We start from the raw sequence: 21,292 nt of genomic DNA, 5'->3' as shown, positions 1-21,292 counted from the left end.
ACGTGATTTCCAGCAGTTAAAATTATTTATATTTCAGATCTATTATCTCATACTATGACATCTGCCAAATTTTGTCTCGATTAATTACAAGTGCCTTTAGGAACTACAACCAAAATTTGTTAGAATATTTCCCTTACGAAATTGTTAATGTTAACTACTATTGATTACTAGTAGTTATAATTAATTATTAAATTATTAATAAAAACTAGAGATTTTAATTATTAAACTTTAATTACTAGTAACAAAAAACTAATATATTGAATATTAGTTTATAAATTTATATGAAATCTGTATTAAAATGTTTTAATCTGTAGATCTGAAATAATAATTTATACTAATTAGTTTACTATATTATTTCTTCATGTTTTTATTAACATAAAATATAAAAAGTAATAACAATAAGTTTATTAAGAATTAAGTTAATATAAGAAGAGCGTGTTCTGTTTTTTCGGATTTCTAATGTCGACTAATTGTTCTCTTGGACGACTATTCACACGATCTTTTGCTTTTTATCTTTTGTTTTTATCTTCCTTTCGTATCTATCACGTCTTATTTAGAGCAAATTCTCATTCTAATTGAGAAGGATAATATTCAATTTTCCTTTTAACAAAAAGACATTTGGATAAATTCGAGTGTATCTGGGTTAATTTATTAATGTCGAACAAGTTCAGGAAAATTCGGCTAAGTACGCGTATTTCCAGGCGGTTTTATACATTTTCGGTTGTATCCAATCTAATTTAAACAAAAATTTAAACAAAATAAATTCAAGTGTATCAGGGCTAATTCATTAATTTTTGATAAGTTCGGGTAAATTCGGCTAATTTCGAGTGTTTCCAGGTGGTTTTATACATTTTCGGGTGCATAAAATCTAATTTAAACCATTTTAGTCAGATTCGTATAAATTCGTCTAAATTTGGATTGGTTCGGATTAATTTATTAATTTAGGGCAAGTCTAGATAAATTTGGATAAGTTAGGGTGTATCCGGATTAAATATCTAATTTTGGACACATACATATATTGACTTTTCCATAGTTAATCTCTTGGTTAAAGATATTAAAGGATTATATTACGAAATTTATTTATGAAGTGGCCTACTATGTATCATCAAGTAGTCCCTATATGGATGTTTAAAAAATAAAGTAATAATCTTATTGATGCATCAGTGTAGTTTTTAAGATGTATAGATTCGGTTCAAATTAAAGCTGATTTAATAATCTCAATGTTTCTGAATTTCCTAGTTGACTTCACCTAGTTTATAATAGAAAAGAACGAAGAATCCACATATGAAAGGAAGATCGAAGATTCAAGAGATTGATAACTATAATAATGACAATAGAAAGGGTAAATCAAAACATTGGTTTTTTTGAGATCTTTATATGATGATCAGTTAAATAATTGAAAGAAATAAGTGAACAGATTTATTGTAATATTAAAATATGTTTTTTCATTAACTATTTATTTATATTTATCCAAAAGTTCGACGATTAAAGTATTAAACACAAAAAATTCTCAACGAATTCCACAATTAAAATTCATATTACATATTAAGTGATATGCGTTCACAATACGTTCACGGAAAGTCGCTGCATCATTCTGCTGTTTGGTGAGACCATGTACTGAAATGAAGGAATGTGCATTAATGCATTCTGTTTATGGATGTCAACCCACGAATATCATACTTGAACATCTTATAAAATCTTACAATTTAGAAATAAATTTTCAACGCATGTTAAAGAACCTATTTTTTTTCTCTACATAAGAAGAATCCATTGCTAAAATTTTCTTATGTAATTTTTTTATATCCTAAATATACACATGTATTCATAAATTGTGTTATTTTTTGTTACGTATACTTAAGAATTGAAAAAATCAATATATATTCCTTATTAATAACAAAGAAAAAATATACTATTGTTATGATTTTGGAAGAACTATGAAAATATTTGATATAATATTTTCAATCCGTTTTTTATTAAATTATTATCAAATAATAGTTCCTTTTTTATATTTAGATTGTAAGAACTTATAACAGATATCGATTCTATTAAAATGATTTTAAGCTTACATCAGATATTTCTTAGCGAATAAATCTTTAGCGAATATCCAAAGTGGAGTTATATCCCGAGTTTCGATTATTTGATGGTAAAGAAAGTAATTAGAGGGCAAATATATGGAGTTTTCCAGTATCAATATTTATAGTTCTCCATTGAATATTATTAACATATATTTGTGCGTCCTTGTTCCGACAGTACTATTATGAAAGAATATAGAATGGAAAAATGTATACATTGTTTTCATAATTAGATCAAATTAATGATAAACGTTACACGCATCAATTTTTCAATTTTTTTGCTTTTCATATCTTTTCATTCGGAATTGGTTTGAAATGTGATTCAATTATTAACTTTTGTCCATAAATCTTATCATAGAAATATTTACTAAATTTAGAGTGTTCTTAAAACGAATATCTGATGAGAAAAATTTTGATGATGATTGCTGCGTTATTTTTGTGACATGTGTATTGTAAAAAATGTTTTTAGCGATATGGTTAGTTTCTAGAACTCAATGATTTAGTAAATATAAATATTAAATTTACTGCTGTGAAACAAAAAGAGAGAGAGAGAGAGAGAGAGAGAGAGAGAGAGAGACATAGAATGAGGTATAAAATAATAAGAAGAGGAAAAAAGAGGAACACGTAGACAAGATTAGTATATCAATATTATGATAATAATATAACGTAATCGTGACGATTGCCACAGATCATATCGAATAATCTTTCTTCTCTTACTCGTTCGTTACTGCGTTGTAGCTATTGTACGTGGAAATTTGATGAAATTATCTAATGAATGCTTCGATTCCTTCTCTTTCTCTCTTTCGATGATTGTAATACTGAGGTTGCATGATCGAAGATTTTTTACAAAATATAAACATACATACTTATTTCATTTTAATAATCGTACCGACATGTTATATATTGTAATAATTTAGGTAGAATGTTACATACAATGATATTCATTTTCATAAAATAGTATGAAAAAGGTATTTATATAAAATTAATTTAAAGAGACATGTCAAGAAATATAAATAAAACAGACGCGTACTAATCTTGTCATTGATCAACGATAGTTAATTGTTGTAATCAAGAATGAATTTACATAGATCATTGTTAGAGCTTGCGTCGATTTCTCGTATCAAAAATATTATCAAAAAATGAAAGTTGTGAGTTTTCTACTAGCTCTATTTGTGTGTTTTTAAACAATTCCATATAATTGATTGTGGTAAAAGAATCCATGAAAATATCTTTTTTTTCCAAATCTTAATTGAAAAAAATGCACTAATTAAAATTATATTTTTTAATAATGCGCTTTCGTCAATTAACGAAGCTATCGAATGAAATAATCGAAAGAAAACTGCTCATGCGACGAATGAAAAGAGTAAGAAAAACAACAGTACCTTTGTCAGAAAGAGACGGAGATATGCATGTAGGAGAGTGTGAGAGTATGCATTGTGCGTACAATGCCTAACGCTACTTGTTACTTTTTCATAAAAATTCCTATGAATTTTTTTATCATATATATTGAACAAAAAACGAAGGAAAATTCAATCAAATTAAAATGAATACGTTTTATTGTCACTGTCGATATTGTATTTCAAAACAATCAATTTTTTTTTTATTTTAATGATATTTTTATCATTGACGATTTCGATTTTAAGCGTGCAATTAATTTATTTTTTGCTGTGATTCGAAACTGCGTATTGTTTAGGTAGCAATATTGCGGGTATTGCATTTTTAGAATTTGTGTAGAGATTTTAGCTACATTAAGCTTAGTAAAAAAAATTTTCCGTTATCGACTTTTCGACGATAGTCATTTGATCCGATTTGTCTCGTCATTGATCCGACATTAAGATATATAAATTTGTTGCATCATTATAGTTTTTTTTCAAAATTTATGTTTACATTATACAATTTCTTTAATAGACCACAATATGTTGCAAAAGTGTTAGAAAGATTGATTTTATATCGTTTCTAGCAACAAGCTCACCATAGGTCAAATAAATAACATGTCAGAGTAACATAATAAATACAACGAAACAACAATTTGCAGCTGATTGCGTTATACTGATCTATGATAAATTAAATAAATATCTTCTAAAAATATATATATATATATTTGCTTAAATATATTACATATAATAAATGAAAGTATATTGTATAAATATAAATATAATAATATAATTAATTATAATAATTATAATAATATTTATAATAATTATAATTAATATAAATATAATAATAATATAATATAATAGTTATATTATACTAGAAATATAATAATTATATTAATATACATGATATTACTATTATAGTAATTTATTTTTGCTATTTTTGTGAATAATTGCTTTGAAGAAATATATCTGAAAAAAAAGAAATCACAAAATGTTTAATAATAACAATTGACGTTTCTATATCACACTATCCTTTTTCAAAATTCGTTCTATAATGAAAAGAATGAAATTCGAACTTTATTTAACTGTACGAGTATGATATTAGTTTTACTCATATAAAAGTGCATGAATATGGATATAATGATGCAATAATTAACTCTTTCCGATCGAAGTCTGGGATATTTCTTCCAACGATTTTTACATAGGTTATTGTTGGGGCTTGCTGTGATTTACCGTCCGGAAAGTGTTACAATACTCGAAAATTGTGAATTCACTTCTGATCCGATTACGTTCTCATCAAACGCATTTTTTATATCTTTTAGCTCTTTTCGATACACGGACTATATAATTACCTTTCCTCTTACAAAAAGTATTTTATTGAAATGAATATTGATCTGTTTCGACTGATCGATATTCATTGCAGTATATAACGTACTGATTATTAAAATGAGATAAATTAGTCATCTCATATATTTCTGTCTTATAAAACTCTACACGTATGACCTGAGTGTTTTGATGTTTAAGATAGAAAAATAAAGAATAAGATTAAAAATCTCATTACGAATGGAATTCTCGTATCATTCTCGTATCAAAAATTACTCGTTCCAATATTCGAAATCTCATTAATAAAGAATGAGTATTTATAGTACCCTAGAAATGTCGTATGTAACGCAAGAATTAATTTATATTAAAAAGAGAGTATAGAGAAGAAAATTTATATGGGTACATTTTTGAGTTTTCATTAATCTTTCAAAAATACTAATTGATAAGAATGTTGAAATTAATAGTAAAAATGATCTTTGAGAGCTTTATGAATTAATTATTACTTATAAGAGATTATATGAAATAATGAGATGCTCGCAGACAGTTCTTATACAGTTTGTATGTTTCTATTTTTGCTACAAATTATCTTTTACTACGCACAGAGTTTGTTATGATAGAGTTTGGAACAGTAATCCAAATTATAGTTTTTACTTAATTATAATATAATTTATTTTCATAAGTTCTTATTTTTAACATATATATAATATGTTAATACGTATAATATGTTGAATTAGAGATTGATAAATAAATCTTACAACTCGTTAATGAAAAGTAATGATCCGTGTCGTATTTTTTAGTAATTATTTATTTTCCAGCATGATACAAAGAAGAATATTTCGTAAAAAATTTATAATGATCTTAAGTAATATCTTTTTTCAAATTTTAATTTTATAAATTAAACCACCAGTTTTAACGTGATGTTCATTTTTAGTTCAATTTCTTTAATGTTACTAACCGATCTATTTCAATTATAAATCTTCTTACCAATACATCAAATTTTCATTTCCAGCATAGCGAATCTTTAACCTAAAAAAGTAAAATCAATCGTAAATGCATTTTCTTCTATAACTTTTTGGAATGAAATTTCAATAATTTATAAGAAAATACAATTACCTATACAATTTTTTTCTTTTTGATTGAATGCTAAGAAATTTCTCGAATGATCCTTACCTTCGTCGGCTAGTGAATCGAATATCAACGGTTCGATTCAATGTCCTTCATTTCGATGAACTTTATTCGATGAAGTAGATAAAAAATACCGCTGAATTTCCTTTTAGTATGATCCAATTTTCTGTCGCTTGATAAAATTCTGAATAAAAATAAATAAATATCAATATTAAATAAAATATTAACGATAAATAATAATAATGAATGATTAGAAAATAGAAAAGTTATCATTTTATTATAGCTATTTTATTACGGCTACTTATATATTGTGTATAATATGTTGCGTCAGTTTTGGATCGATGGCTGATAGAAAAAAGACGTAATGTTTGTATAATCAATCCTTCTAAAATTACAATATATTGGAATGTTATCGGAACTTTTTTGGAAACATTCGTGTCATAAATTTGAGATAGTTCATTATATACTCCATTTTTTAATTAAAAATATGCTAAATATGACAAAAAGATAATATGAAAATACTTTCCATTATATGAATAATAACGAATAATGGGGTAAATACGTACTTGAATTATAGAAGATGTATCAAGTCTAAAGTAATCTGTTTTTATTATATGTTTATACATATACAATATATAAATAATGCATTTATAAATAATATCTCTTTTGAAGTGTTAATTGATTTTAGATGTTGTAAGTGTATATTATATATAAGCGTTCTTTTGCATTTTCTTATTATTAGTAATATCAAGCGATTCACTACGATTTAAAAAAATTGGATTATACCGAAAGGAAGTTCAGGAGTAGTTCTCATCTACAAACTTCAATGGAATGAAGAATATTGGAACGAACCATTGACATTTGATCCAGACAGGTTTCTAGCCAGCGAAGATCATTCGAAAAATTTCTTAGTATTCAGCCAAGCGGAAAGATATTGCATAAGTAATTGCATATTCTCATAAATTATTGAAATTGTATTCTAAAAGCTTATAAAAGAAAATGTATTTATGATTGACTTTACTTTTACGTCAAAAATTCGTTATGCTGGAAATGAAAATTTGCTACATTGGTAAGAAAATTTATAATTAAAATAGATCGGTAAGTAGCAATTGAAGACATTGGATGAAAATGAATACATTAAAATCAACGAAACCTATATTAAAAGATAACCTAATATTAAAAAAAAAAAACATCACTTAAAATCATTGTAAATTTATATTGTATACTATATTTATATATTGTATTGTGTGTGTGTGTAAAATAAAGTGTTTATACTAGAAACTAAAAAAAAAATATAATTGTTTTCAAATTTTTTTCAATAAACAAAATTTTATTGTAACTAAAATGAATTACACTTATATAAACAATAGTTATATTGCTCTCATCCAGAATATCTTGCTCCGAATATTTCATTTCCTAATGTTCGAATAACAGATGGAAAAATATTTTCTGATTTTTCTTATTGCTATTTCTATTTTTTCCGTATCTTGATAGAGACTGAGAAAAGAAGAAGACAATATGATAAATAAACTTTGTACATATGACAGTGAGTGAGCAAAAGAGGGAGAGAGAGAATGAGAAAATAAGAGAATAAGAGAAAGAGAATTAGTATGAGAAAAAGTATCAATAGGAACCAAGAGATGGCGATGCGCTAGCTAACAAAGAACGTTTGGACGACAATAATGCTTATAATCTATTGCTATTGTGAGAGAGAGAGAGGAATTTGAGTTATCGAAAAGTTCTATTATAATTGTTATTGTGATTTATAGTTATAATAAAGTTATATTATTTAAAGTTAAATAAGTTGTATTAAAGTAAAGAATAAGAAACGAATAACTTTGACATTTCGAAAAGGAGGTATGATATTTTTATGTTGGGACCTATAATCAGATTGCTAATTTGTTTTGTAATTATAAAAGAAGAAATGTGCAAAAATAAACGAAAAAATAAGGAATACGGAACAAAGAAAGTTAGAATGCGGAAGAAAAAATGAAAGAATGAAAAGAAAGATAGAAAAAGAAACCATTTGCATGACAATATGTAACGAATAAGATTATCCAATTATATATATATTATTTCGAAGCAATTTCTCTAAATGTATAATTTATATTATCAAAAGAAATATTTTAGGGAGTTAAAAAAATACTGGAGTCGAAGTCAAAAAATATTAACTGATGGAAAAAAATAAAATTCACAGATTAGCTTCGATGATTGTATCATAAATGTTGAAAACCTGACATTGCAGCAGGTATGTATTAATAAATAAACTATTAATAATAGAATTAATCATAGAATAAAAGAAAGATATTAATTGTTTATATTAGATAATTTTTACCAATAAGTTTTATTATAATTTTTAGAAAAGTTATACTCAGAGATTTGTAATATCTATTATCAGTACGATATATACATTAATAATAAATAGTTTACAACTGCACAATATATTATATACAAGACTTTATACCTGGAAATTTTTATATGATGCACAAAGTTTTTTTGATTATTTCAACTATGAATTCAACTAGATTTTTAATTATTTCAACTAGACCTGAAGATATCTAATTGAATAATATAATGATTATAAGCAGGGTAAAAGGCACTAATATTAGCTATAATTTTGTCTTCTACATTTTCTAACATATAGCAATTTTACTATTGATATTTTTGATTCTGATTGAAATCTGATTGAAATATTATTATAGATTTATCAACAGGTTTTGTTTTTATTCAAATCTACTATGAAAATAGAAAATAATTATAATTTTGGATTTAGTGATATCGTGATATAAATAATGATCAATTTTAAAAATGAAAATATGATAATTGAAATGTTGTGAGAATTCAAACGATATGTGTACTGATATTTCAAAACATTTTTGTAAAATAAGTTTTTGCTTTACTTTTATTTTCAACATAAACAACACTAGTACATCTTCGAAGAAGTGGAAAATTATATTGAAAGATATCCAGAGAATTTAGACTATTGGTCATGGCATGTTATTAAGCTATAAAATATATTGGACATCACAGAACTTCAAATAATTTGCCTTCTAAAGCGGGATCTCTAAAAACTGATGTAAGAACAGATAAAAAAGTTCATCGATTATTTAAAGCTGACAGATTCAAGACTGCTATCGATATTTACAGGGAAATATCCACGAACTTGGATACACAAATAAATGTACAAATTGTTTGACGAAGACTAGAGGTTTCAATTAAATGTTTTGCCAGTAAAAAATCATTTATATTAGAAAAAATCTATGAGCTAGAATTGCTTTCACAAAAGAATATTTTAACTGACAGTGACCAACAGTTATCAAACGTTGTATTTATAGACGAATTTAAATTCAATAGATTTGGATTTGATGAGAAAATGTATATTAGACATCATATAGACAAAGAATACCATAATAGTTGTTTAAAAGAAACTATAAGATGTAGTGGATCGGTCCTGGTATAAACGGCACAGACCTTCATCAAAGGAATAATGGACAAATTTATATACTTAGATGTTGTAAAATATCAATTAATTCCATTTACTGAAGAGTACATGATGAAAGATTGAATTTATCAAACGGATAATGATTTTAAATACACCACACATATAATAAAGACATTTTTTAATGAACAAAATATTAATGTGATGAAGTGGCCAGCACAATCTCCAGACTTAAATCCCATAGAGATGTTATGGATTGACGTGAATAAACATGTGAAGAAGCAGGAACTAAAAAATATTAACGAATTGTATGTCAGAATAGAAGAAGCTTGGTGTTTCATACCGATTACAGATGGGGTCGATGCATTCGATTTATCGAATCTATGCCATGCAGGTATGCTGCTGTTCTCAGAAATAAAGATGTAGCTACTAAATATTAATCATAAATATGTTATTATTATTATAAATTAAAACTACTTGTGAAAATATAAATATTTCTATATGTGCATAAGGACGTGTCTGCAAGAAATTGCACTCTTCAATTATAAATACATGAATCTTGTTAATGATAATAAATTTAAAAATCCTTGTTTTTTTTTTTTTTTTATAGAGTATGCTAGAAACTTGCAGAAAACGAAATTATTTTGTGTTATTAAATGTGCAAATACACAAGAAAACAAATTTTTGTTAACTGTAATACGTAAGTATGTAGTCACCACTGTATCTCAATTACATTTGTTACTCTTTATACGTTTATTTATATACATATATCGTACAATAGATGCTGCATCGTATCTAGCATGGATCACTACAAGATAGTTGACACCAAAATATGAGAAACAAAAGTTTGAGTTTATAGCCTACTTGTTCACATGACATCGATATTGTTTTATATATACGCCTGATATTGCCGGTAACTGTATAAGGTAAAATCACAGATTTTTCAAGATTGGGCAATTTTTGATAGTAGGTTTTGCCAGTAAAATCAGCACACGGTTATTCGATAAAAATAAATACATATAGAACGCACATATAGAACGGAACAGAAAAGACAAGTCTCTCATGTATCGATATCTTAGGATATGCTAAGATTTGTGGTCCACTTATATATATATAATAGTTATATATACATAACTATTATATACAGGGTATTTCCGAAAATGTGGACATAACTTCAGGGATAGATACAGTATGCTAAAATAAAAAAAAAGTTCATATAAACATATGGTTAATATGACCTTTGCGATGTATTATACAACAACCATTCTTTTACAATTATAGCCGTATGCTTGGGATTATAATCTTGCTGGAAATAAAAAACCCTAATTTCGTAAAAAACCTTAACTTTCTTTTAAGTTATTTTTTAGAATATTTAAATATTTATATTTATCTAAAATACCATCTGTAAAAACAATATTTCTAATACCGTTTGTAACCATACATCCTCACAACATCACGGAACTACCACCGTGTTTTACAGTCAGACGTAAATTTTTCACATTCATTTTTGAATTGGGTTGTCTCCAAACAAAACGAGGTTCGTTCGATCCGAATATATTATATTTGCTTTCATCAAGAAAAATAACTTTATCCCAAAAAACATCATCTTCAATTATGTATTCTTTTACAAATTTCAAACACTTGGCTCGATTTGTCTTATTAATAAATGATTTCTTTTTCGTAATTCTACCATGAAAATCATTGTCGCGTAAAGTCTTGCGACATAATTCAAAATGAACATTTAAGTTTTGACGCAACCATTTGAGCAAGATTCGTAGCCGAAGTATTCGGATCTTTTTTTATTTCGCGTATTATAATTTTTTCTTCTCTACGAGTTAGTTTCTTTGGACGACCTATACGATGGTTGTTCTTAATTGTTTTTTCGATTTTTGATTTTTTAATAATATAATGTATGTTACATATACCCTTACAAAGTTCGGATATTAACTCCATCGAAAATTTGTGGGCAGAAATCGGCAAGAAATAAAAAAATGATAAAATAACTTCGAAAAATGTATTAAAACAGAAGATTGTAGAAGTATGTAATTCTATAGAATCTACAACTGAAAAGCTAGTGTGCAGCATGTAACATCGTCCCAAAGCCATAATAAATTAATAGTGTTCGAATACTTTTATGAACCTGTTTCAATACATTTTTGTAATAAATGTTTCATAACTTCTATAAATGTTATTCGATTCGCTTCAAATTTTGTATGCGTAATCTCGATAGTTGTGTCTTATAATAGTTGTAACATCACTTTCAGAATTTAAGTCTAACATGCATATTTTTATTATTTAAAGTTTTAATAGCGAGCATTTCAATACTTTCGTAAGACATTGTATATATATAATAGCCTTAAGTCGTTTCGTGCTGTCATGATAAACGTTCTCTGTATCAACGTTCTCCCTTTTTCTCTTTCTTTTTCTTTTTAATAACAACGTATACATGCATATGCAGTATGCATTATTGAATATAGACATGTAAATTTGATATATCCAGTCAGATACTTTCCAACAAAATTTTACGTCCTTTAAATTTTCGTGACAAAAATTCATCTTAAATATAACGCAAACATTCGTAAAATATTTTTTTATTTATTTTTTAAGTAAGATACATTTTGTCGAGATAAAATATTTATTTGGGAATATGAGGAGGTAGATTTTATTAATATCAAAACAAATATTGCACTGGAGATATGAAGTAACTAATGTATTGTAGGCGGAAGGCTTCGAAGAGTTGCGGTAAGAGAAAAATATGCGACGTAAACAGTTTTGACATTTTTGACCGACTGTTTGAAAAAACTAAAAGTAAATAAAACCGATCATAAAAATTCTGTAGTATCTAAGTAGCGTGTATGTACTATATGCCTGTAATACGTGATTAAAAAAAGTAAACGAACTGACAATAAGACGAGCCAACTGGAGTTATTTTAGTTAGGTATCGACAGTTAGTGTCGGATACGAGTTACGAGCTAAATGTGTATATCAAAGAATGCTGCATAAATATCTATTATTAAAGTGTATACATTGATATTGGCAATAAAAATACTATAGGATATTACAGCTTCCATTGGAGTTATAATAATAGATAATGCCAGATGTCGCGTACCCTTACACGACGTGTAAGGCACTAGGTATATCGGATATGCCCATATATAAACCGCTTAAGAAAATAAAACTTTAGAAATTGTCGTCTCAATAAGATCGTGTAAAAGCGTAAAAATAATATCACACGCTCTTACGAAATTGTATGGAGATATTTTCGAGGTAGTAGAACACAGACCGGATCTGCTACGACTGACTTATCTTCTCTCCGGAAGAAGTTCTGTTTATGCATAAATCGTAGGTGTATATGTGTAAGAACTTATCTTCGCAAAATTTTCTCGTTACTTTATACGCTTTAAAGAAGCACATTAAATAATATACATAATATATTTAATGTAATATAATATTTTATAATAGAATAAAAAGTTGAAAAGATGAATTTGGTGAAAACTATGCTTTGATCGACTTATCGATGAGGATCCACGGATATCACATTGTCTCGAATTTGACAAATGCGTCAGAAAAAACAAGCGATGTACAATTTATTTTTTTTTATATTTATTTTATTTATTTTATTTTATTCACCACCTGTAACATCTGTAATAGTAACAAGAATCATTTTCAGTTCTCTATTTCACTAAAGAAAGCGGGGTCAGGCCCAGGGAACTGTAAAATTCTTTAGATTCTTTCAAAGTATTCAAAAAGGGAAACGGATCACCAAACCGAGTTATGATTACACTTATATCTTTCTCATGCGCGAGGACATAGCTATTTTTCTTATGATCGGGGTAATAATAAACTTTTATCTATCTATATATTATATAAATAAATGAAAAACATACTTTGGAGTAGCATATATATGTATATTGAGTCAAAAATAGTAGACGATATAAAAAAACAACTGTGTCTAATGTAACTTAAAAGAAATAACGTGTTAAAAAACAGCAATATAATAAGAAAATTAATTATTACATAAAGATAGATGCGTGATAATAAATATTATGTTACTCTGGATAATAATTATACCTAATGGATTATAAGCAATGATATATGTTTAATTAAATTTATTAATTATGAGAATATCATATTCCCTACTTCCCTACTTTGTAAATTACACTTTTGCAGATAAAGCTCTTATATCATTTCCTTGATTAACACACATTGACGTAAGCTCAGTATATTCTTTTACGTTTTATTCATCGTCTTTCGATTTAGATAAATTTTATTTGTTTTTTTTTAAGACTGAATAATAAAATGAACGTTTTATGTGAAAAGACTAACAACTTTTGTCTGCGACATTTTTTCCTTCTTTTCTTTATTTTCCTTTTGTCCTCTACTTTTTAAGATATTCGACATTCAAAAATCTTCTCCTCGAATTCCTTCCCTATAGATTTTTAGTATCGTTCAGATAAGTAAGTGATCATAAGTAGATCAGATTTTAGTATTGTACTAAATCTTTTCTTGAATATCGGGCATGTGATGAAAAAATATGATTGATATTTCTACTGCGATTATGATTTATTAAATGTTGCTAAAAAATTGCAGTACTTTTTTTGTCCGGTATCGTAGAAGAAACGTCATTCTCATTCATTTTCTTAAAATTTTTTAGATCTTTCAGAATTTATTTTTACGTGAAAACATTTCCACCCCCAATTATTTAAAGTAAAAGTAACGAAAATCTGTAATTTCGTAATATTAATAGTGGAACAATATACGTATGAAAACGAGAAATATTTTGCTTTGTAGTCGATCAAGTGACAAAAATGCAAATACTACATCGAACTATTATCAAGATCTTGCAAATCTTTTCATCGATTAAATTCCTCTTATTGGATATTGGAATTTATTTTTAATAAAAGAATGGTTAATTCCCAATTAGTCACAATTTTGCCGAATGCTAAATCAAAATTTCTGTGTTATCTTTCTTTTCGCAAGTTAAAAATTTGCAATGGATGAGATTAAATCGATGACGGCTTGCGTGTTAGACAAATTCCGCTTGGAACCAATGAATAAATTCACAAAAATTAAAATGATAGGAGATATTATTTTGCACTTGTCTAAATCACTTCAAACTAAGTTTTCGTAAAACAACGATGAACAAATATCTTTCCAGATTTTGTCTTGTCGAAAAGAGAAATATTAATAGGTGACTAGACGATCAATTAGAATGACTTTCTATTCGTTAAAAAAGATAAATATGTTTTAACATATTCTATTTTTATACATTCAAAAACACGATTACTATGTCAAATTCGCTGAATACAATAATAATAATAATACTGAATATAATATTGTTAATATGCTTTCCTCACTGTATCGCGTAGGTGATCAGTGATGTTTATCTTTTTGTATTTCAACTTTCCTTACATAACTCCCTCTAACATTGAAGGCGACGATTATTTATAAATAGCCCGATCAAACATTCCAAGTTATTATGATGCTGAAATATTTTAATAGTTTTAAAGCTGAATGTCTGATCGTTTCTGATGTCAAACGTTCTAAACACAGAGATTCTTAATGTAGAAATTGCAAAATACTAGTGGTTCGCATTAAATATTAAAATATGAGAGTAATTTACATACATGTCGATGAGGAGAGTTCATTAGTAGTGGTTCGTTATCCTTTTTAAATCTCTATCTTGGTGCATATCTATTTCGAAAGCTCTCTCACGGATTGTTTGTGTTCATTAGGTGGCCATTACCGTACGTTGATAAAGTTGTGGAATTATTCGGGCTATCTGAGAAGAATATAAAAATCGTGAATAAAATAGATTCGATGTTTTACAACTGCGTAGAATTGAGTTATTTTTTATATAATTAATTTATACAATTAAGTTTATTTTCTATAATTATATCCGATCGATACATGCTTAAAGAAAAGAAAAAGTCGAACTTGTAAATAGAAATCCGAAAGAACATATCGTATCCTTCTTCGTGTTAACCGAAGTTATAAATTCTTTTTATTTCTTTTATATTTATATCTTCGTCAAGCATTTATTATGCTGTGGCTGCGAGAGACTCCGTAAAAATATGACAGAAGTAGACAATAAGTAAAACATATGTAGTTTAAATGTCGAAAAGTAGTACACACAGTGGCAGAAAGAAATCTTTATTTTGAATACTCTGTCATATGTTTCATTCTTTTTCCGTTCATCTATCTATCACATTTTCGTCTCTTTCTATTCAGAATTTCCTATGGATTTATGTTTCCCCGTTCTGTCCCCTATCATCAAATTTACGTTCCTGAAGGCTAATTCCTGATAAAGGCTTCATGGCCTAACCAAAACCTGACTATTTTAAATTACGCCACGAGGCATAACAATTTTAGTGTAATTATAATCGATTATGATCTTATTTTTATTTAGCCGATCGTTATTAAATATCATCTTTATAAATAAAACTGGTATTTATTAATTAAACACAATTGTTATATTGCCTATGTTAAATGTCATCGGAATTTACTTTTTAATGTTAGTTGCTTTGCTAACATTGGTTGACATAACTTGTTTCTAGCGACGTTAATCATTTTATGTACACGGCTTAATACAATATTTACCTTAAATTTTTATTATTAATTCGTCATTGATATCGATCCTCAATAAAATCATCATATGAGCGGTATGAAACCGAAATTTGAAATTATTAATTAGAATGTTGTTTCGCTTTTTGATAAGGATGTCTAACATTTGGTATACCTTCACTTATAAATTCATGTGCTTCGTGAGTTGTATAAAAATTATTAAAAAGTGTTCAGTAGCACTTATTTGAATATTAATTATTATAATTATGCAATAGTGGATCCTCTTTCCGTAGATGAAATTCAGATGTTTATACTATCCTTAACCGAGACACTGTACATTTTTGCCTCACTTGAATACGATTGACATGCAAAACATTACGATTATCAATTTTTCATTGGTCTCTTATGTTTCATGGTCTCTTATGTTCTTTGGATTCTTGCGTCGCTGTCGAGCTAAAGTTTTGCTAAAGTTTATGCTATTGTGTCTGCATTATAACAATTTACAGTTGTCAATATTATTCGTATTTGAGAAGAATATTGTTGTAAAATAAAATGATTAATTTCGTATGTTGTTAATTCAAGTTGAAAGTATTAAGTCTCCTTAATTTGTTAAGAAATATGACTTTGCATTTCAACCTTGTATCTACCCAATTACCATTAATTCACTGATCTAAGATACATTAAGATTCCTTTTAACAATATCTTTTAAAATTCTCAAGATTTGAAATTCAATTTTTTACAATTTCATATCAAATATATTATTAATATCATATCAAATTTCATATCATCTAAAAAGTTTCCCGAAATAAGTAATTGATCTGACTTTGCATTTTTAAATTTAAAATAATGCTCGTACGATGGTACGACGTGGACTCGCTCATCGGTATTAACTAATCAGCGTTAAGCAATGATGCAATGCTTCCACTGACATTTTCTTAAACGCGTTTCTAAGGCATCAGTCAAAAGAAAATCTAAAAAGCCAGTCAATATTTGTTGTTCTGTTAAACCGGTCACTAATTAGCTAGTGAAGTCCATGATTAATCCTTAAGAGTATATCCTGCATTTAGTAAATCCGGTAATTAAATAATAAATCCATATTCTGCAACCTGTAAAATCAATAGTCAAATAAAAATTCCTGTAAAATGATTAATTAAGTAATAAGTCTATTGTTTCTAAGAAAGATAGTTAATTGATAAATCTATATTTCGCATTTTATAAAGACGCTAATAAATTTGTCAAACTTTATTCAAAATTAATAAGTCTACAATTACTTGGACAAATGTTATTGAATGCTGTCTTTATTTTATTAATATAATTATTTTTTTTTGTGAAATAAATAAAATAAATAAATAAAATAAATAAAAGAACGTGTAATAAATATCAGTTAGAAACGATACGTTTTTACCTGAAACTTCCGAAGATGTCCATCAGGATTATTATAAAATCTAGTAATTTTTTTTTAAAATACCGGGACAGATCAATTTTGTTTTCGAGGAAAAAAGGTTCTTATTATAAATTTATTCATTTTGATCAAATCCTATTGAAAATCTTAAATGACAATAGGAATATAAATGACATATTACTGAAAGGACTTTTAATTAACTTTATAATAGTTCCTATTTCTTAAATATTGAATCAATAATGTTCAAGAAAATGCATTTCGAAGTTCTTCTTGACAACTTTTATTTCATTATATGTTTAAAATGTTTATTATCGATAATCATGTAGTAATAAAGTCTTTCCTAAATATTATATTATATTAATCGAACGTTTACAGTAATTCATTTTTAATGTAACAAGAATTTAATCATCATCGTCATCATTATCATCATTATAATAATAATAATTATTATTTATTTATTTATTTGTACATATGTATATATATCGTTATGAGACGGTCTAGATGACGAGAGTAATCTTCAAACTAGAAGATTGTTTCTAGGCAGCTAGCGAATTGAGAGTTCAAACTTTTTTTATTAAACGAGTGGTCGCGCATAACAATATATGTATATATATATATATATATATATATATATATGTACACATACTATATTATTATATTATATATTATATATTTTATTATATATTATTACAGTAAATCTTTATAATTGTCAATAAACTATTTTGGAAAACAATACCATTCTTTAAAACGATCTTTTTTTAAAGAAAATAAAGCTTTTCCAGAAATTTAGAAAAGGGGGTCCTAAATTAAATCTTTATCTTTAAAATGAGACCTTGTTCATCCAAATCGCTCAAAAATTATACCTGTTCTCATCGTTGGCGTAAATCATTATAAAACGGATAATGAACACCCTACTTTTTCTCGGTAATCACATTTATGTGCAATTATATGTAATCGTCTGTGCGAAAAAGGTGATTTTTTAAATTCGTCATTTATTTTGGCTTTTTCGTCAATGCTCACTACTCGTACGCACCATCGCTGAGAATTGTCGATGATATAGATACAACACGGAAAATTATTTTGAATAAAAGAAATTTTTGTCTGAAGATGTTATTCTTTCGTTATATTTCTATACAAATGTTTTTAATGCTCATAAATTTAGAAATCTTAAGGATATTCGTATATTCTTGAATGTTTAGTTTTATTAGGAAAGTATATAAGGCCATTATATTAGAATTTTTGCAAAATCAATTGTACGTACCTAGAAATATTGATACGAAAATAAAATGTCGAGTCATCCTTTTCTATACAGAAAATACTGCGTGTATTGCTTCCTCTCTTCGAGGTATCTCAAAGGTAAAAGGAATAATACTGGACAAAAAGAGTCTGTGAAAGTTATCTGTTAATATAATATAGCGTCACCAAAGATATATCATATGAGTTCATGACAATATTGACTATCGTCATATAAATATATAAAATGTTTATTTAAGATTTATGTGAAAATTTTAATTTCATTGAATCTAAGTATGAAAGAAAAATGTACGTCGAGTCAGCAAAATTATCTTTCCTTGTAAATTTTAGATTCAAATGTTTGCGATTGGATTTTACCGGTGTGATAGTTTGAAGAATCAAAACATCAATATCAGAAGAATTCAAAACGTGTACTCAGATGTATTCAAACGTGTAGTGTTCGTTATACTCTCCAAGTCATAGGTGAATTTTGAGAGCGTTGATATTTTTAGGAAATGCAGACATTGTTCGCAACTTTATATATTATCTTTATATATTATAAGTGTAAAATCAATTTGACAATGATATCATTAATGAAATATATTTTGAACGGCAAAACGGTAACAGCTTGATTTATTTCTGATTCGATGGATGTTTCAAAGTCAATTTTATTTTTTTTCTTCTTTCAGAGAGGTTAAACTTTTATCCAAACTATTTTTTTATCCAGCTTTTACTTATTGTGATATTTTATTGTTTAGAGGAAATACTTAAGGCAAGTAGGTATTTTTGACAAATATCCTTTTTTTAAAAAAACATTATTTTTATAGAAATATTCAAAATGAATTTCTTTAGTTATATTTCTCAATATGCTTAATAAAATATAAATTATGATGTAATATTAATTTCAATAATTCTACAAGCATTTTTAATGCACTATTTCATATCTTTCTCTATAATTAGTACGTTTTAATATATCTTATTCTTGAAGTAGGTTTAAAAAATATAAAAAAACGTTTGTATTATACTGAATTTTCATTGTTTACATATCTTTCGCAGCGATTTACACTATGTTGTCATCTAATGAAAGCTTTTTGTCCAAGCAATCTTAAATATCGTAGAAATTAGATACCGGATAAAAAAATATTAGATAAATGTTACTTGTTTCTTTTTTTTATGTAAAATAATATATTGTTACAAAAATGGTTTTCATTTAAAAAAATAAAATTGACTTTGAAATGACCTTTGAAGCGTTCATCCAATTAGAAAAAACTTCCTTTTCGAAAATATGATGTTCTGAAAATATTTAGGTATTTCAATTTAAATAACTTCCCCTGTATACATTAAAAGTATATTTACTATACGTGCATTATTTATTTTAACATTTCAATATATTAATAGATATATATTTATTCGATAAATATATTTGTAGAATAAAGTTAAAATTTCATATATTTAACGAATTACAATTCTAAATTACCTGGAATTGTAGTTCCAATTTATTTCATTTTGGAGAAAATGGAATGTGGAAAGAATATGTAAGTTTCCATTCGTTTAAGATCAAGTATTAAGAATTTTCGACCGACAAAAAAAAATAACATGATTATATTTATTTTTTCTCATTTCTGCATGCAATAGTTATCGATGCAATTTCTTCATCCTGCATTAAATATATTTTTTGGTAAGAATCTGTTGGGATTAAAAACACCGAGATTTAATGAATATTCTGGATTTCTATAGATATTTACGTGACAAACCGAACCGGCTGGATTTACTAATTTTCTAAAAATATGTTAATTAATTCATAATAATATCATTAATTAAGTCATTTAAATGATCAAACGGAGATGTATGAATAATGTATTCAACTATATTATATACACATCTGTAAATCTTGTAACATATAACAATATATACCGTTTGGGTATAAAGTGATTCTTTTATACATTTCTTCAAATACAAAAATTTTTGAAGCACCGAGATTGTCAGTTCATAATCTTTTTATTATATAATTTTCTCTCTTATACCTTCTTACGAATAAATACATATGAATAAGTACAAATCAATAATTATTCATTATACATGCAAAAAATATTATTTTCGATCATTTTTTTTGTAATCTTTTGATTTAAGAACATTATCAGGATATCTTTGTATTTTGCAAAAAGACTCAAAGCAAAACGGAATGTCATTGCTGTAGTATTGTAACAGAATGAAGATTTTTTTTTAAATTGTTATCTTATTTTTCCTTATTGCTCGAAATAAATGAATATTGTAGTCTACATAAAACATAAAAGTATCGACTTCTCGAATTCATTTCTTATCGATTTGATTACCGTTGACAGAAGCGACAAATAGATTTAACATCTTTTCTTCAATTTCAGATCTGTGATGAAAAAATTTGATTCATATTTCTACTGAAATTACAATTCTATGAATATTACTAAATAATTAGGATACTGTTATTGCTCTTCTTTAGTCCTTCAAAAGAAATGTCACTTCATTGTTCTTTTTTTCAATATTTTCTAAATATTTCCAATTTATTTGTTCATAGAAAGGTTTTCTTCCAACAGTTATCTAAAATAAGAGTAACAACCTAAAAAATCCGTACGATTTGGTGAAATGAAGAGGAGAATGATTTATATTAAAGAAGCATTATATAGAGCAACATATATTTCTCGAAAAATCATGCAACGTTTTTAATTTTAGGCAATAATATCAAAACAATACTACGTTCTTGCTAACGTAATAAACGTTAAAT

General features: G+C 26.5%; 2 long non-coding RNA genes across 4 annotated transcripts; one reads left to right on the top strand and one right to left on the bottom strand.

Moving 5' to 3' along the window:
- Positions 1 to 5,977: 5,977 nt before the first annotated feature.
- On the bottom strand, positions 5,978 to 20,278 carry LOC122635832. Its single transcript, XR_006328774.1, has 3 exons — positions 20,012 to 20,278; positions 14,963 to 15,117; positions 5,978 to 6,080 (listed from the first exon to the last, which is right to left on the bottom strand). It is a non-coding gene; the product is annotated as an uncharacterized LOC122635832 (long non-coding RNA).
- LOC122635824 lies at positions 7,620 to 12,819 on the top strand. Of its 3 annotated transcripts, XR_006328764.1 has the most exons (5): positions 7,620 to 8,144; positions 8,824 to 8,972; positions 9,044 to 9,729; positions 9,946 to 10,035; positions 10,117 to 12,819. It is a non-coding gene; the product is annotated as an uncharacterized LOC122635824 (long non-coding RNA). The 3 variants fall into 3 exon arrangements; XR_006328763.1 differs by having other exon boundaries at positions 8,824 to 9,729; XR_006328765.1 differs by having other exon boundaries at positions 8,824 to 9,729; positions 9,946 to 10,039.
- Positions 20,279 to 21,292: the final 1,014 nt, after the last annotated feature.

This window comes from Vespula pensylvanica, chromosome 19 (genome assembly GCF_014466175.1).
Source record: "Vespula pensylvanica isolate Volc-1 chromosome 19, ASM1446617v1, whole genome shotgun sequence".
NCBI lineage: Eukaryota > Metazoa > Arthropoda > Insecta > Hymenoptera > Vespidae > Vespula > Vespula pensylvanica.
Note: the sequence above shows the minus strand (reverse complement) of the source record. Positions and strands in the feature narration are given on the sequence as shown.